This window comes from Etheostoma spectabile, chromosome 17, assembly GCF_008692095.1.
Source record: "Etheostoma spectabile isolate EspeVRDwgs_2016 chromosome 17, UIUC_Espe_1.0, whole genome shotgun sequence".
NCBI classification, from domain to species: Eukaryota; Metazoa; Chordata; class Actinopteri; order Perciformes; family Percidae; genus Etheostoma; species Etheostoma spectabile.
The window spans coordinates 19,740,468-19,742,489 of record NC_045749.1 but is presented as its reverse complement, the minus strand read 5'-3'; the positions used below and the strand labels follow the sequence as shown (position 1 = coordinate 19,742,489).

General features: G+C 42.0%; 1 long non-coding RNA gene across 1 annotated transcript; it reads right to left on the bottom strand.

The window, feature by feature from the left end:
* Positions 1–496: 496 nt before the first annotated feature.
* LOC116705150 (uncharacterized) lies at positions 497–1,272 on the bottom strand. The gene is made up of 2 exons (XR_004335860.1): positions 937–1,272; positions 497–706 (listed from the first exon to the last, which is right to left on the bottom strand). It is a non-coding gene; the product is annotated as an uncharacterized LOC116705150 (long non-coding RNA).
* Between the last annotated feature and the right edge of the window lie 750 nt (positions 1,273–2,022).

Sequence of the window (2,022 nt, the reverse complement as noted above, 5' to 3'; positions counted from 1 at the left end):
AACGTCCGACTGAGTTCAAAATGTCTCGTTTTTTTGGGGTTAAAGCAGCAATACTGAGGCAATTTCTTGGGCACTGTGTCCATCAGAGTAACACAAAAAGTTGCCTAGTGTATCACCACCCTAAATCTTTTACGTGCAATTGAAAATAAGAACGTAAGAAGTTGAAAATGTCAAACTTGTCTGTCAGCCTGCTGAACTTAAAGACCCCATAACTTACAGTTAAAAAGGCAGAATGCATAAAAGTCAAATTTAATGCCAAGATTTCTTTATTTACAACAAACAACAGCAAACAGATGTTTTAAATAAACAATGTAGGATGTAGCAAAATGCAAAAATCACCTTTATCAACACACACAATGTCATCATGAATGAATATGAGAAAATTTGAGTTATGACATGACAGAAAAGCGAATCACAGAGACATAAAAATCACTGGTGTGTGGCATTATTAGCTTCACAGTCTTCATCTAAACAGTAAGCCCGGAGCAAAAAAAAATGTGTGTGTGTGTTTGTGTGTATGTGTGTGCGCTTTGAGGTCAGCTGTCCCGCGGAGAAGATGATGAAACGGCCAGGTGGAATACCTCTGCAGCCCCATTTTCCCATGCCCTATGCCTCTTTAAAGTTACATCTGAAAAAGGTATATGCATAGGAAAAAGGAACAGCGAGTGCAAAGAGTCCTGCTGCCCTGTCCGCTGCGCGCCGGCTCCTGGATGACAGGGACGAAAAAAAAAAAAACATCAGTTACATAGTCTACATGTCCAAAAGAAGTCAGATAGGATTTTGTCGTTTGACTGAAATCGCTTGAAATATGGAAGAAGAGCAAAAAAAAAACACAGATCCTATCTGTATTAGTTGGCGGACTTCTCTCTACTTTCCAACGCTCTTTTAGAAATGAAATGAAGTTTTGGAATGAATGGAGACATGAAGAGGACTTACCCTGTAAAGGTCCAGATGAGTGTCTCCTGGGACGGCACCTCCTCTCGGCCATTTATCCCTTCCACGGGGACCTTGAAGATGTTTGAGAAAGACAGAGTAGCTGTTGTCGGTGCTCACTCAGCACTTATCCTCCCTCCTTGGTTTGGAGCCATGGCGACCCACCTGTGGACACCCCACACACACACACACACACACACACACACACACACACAAACTGATACACACAGCATGGGATGCCTATGTAAAGTTCATTGTTTGTTATGGTCAGATATCTCCGGTTAACAGTGAACTTGTTACAGATATTATCTCCTATCTGCACATGCTGCAGACGTCGAAGGGAAACGTTCAGGACGGCTCGTTCCTGCCGGCGGAGAAGTTTCTTATCTCTTCAGGGTTTTGTTTTTTTGCTCCTTCTCTCTCTCTCTCTCTCTCTCTCTCTATCTCTGGCTCTCTCTCTCTCTCCCAGAACAGGGGCCCCCATGCCTTTTTATCCCTCAAGGTCTCTAGACAAGGACTCTCAGGGTGTGCTCATGTGAGACACTGACACACACTGATACACACACACACACACACACACACACACACACACACACACTGGCCATGTAGTGTGTATTGCAGTGAGTGTTATGGCATGTCAAGGACAGTGCAACCAGGCAAAAATGAAACTGCTCTTTTTGAGTTTGCAGCGTTGAGATTAGCAGTCTCATATCAAAGATTTTAGTAAAGGGAGCTCTTTTTAGATAGATCATCATGATGGTCATCTCACACCCAATGAACCAGTGAAAAAGCTGAGTATCTCTGGGCTGAACATGCTCTGGCTTATCAGTCTACATGCTCTGCACACCCATATAAAAATTTGTTTATTTGCATTCATGTAACTAATATATCTACTTTTCCATGTTTTTTTTAAATTGTTTCTGTGTGGTATTTTTTTGAAGCTGTGAACTTTGCAAGTCATTTTGTACTGCAGTGTACTGTAGTATGACAATAAAGAAACCTTGAATCTTGAATCTAATAATGGAACCAGGAAGACAGTTGCTTAGCATGGTCACCTGAACATCAGGGACAAAAAACACCTAAGCCATA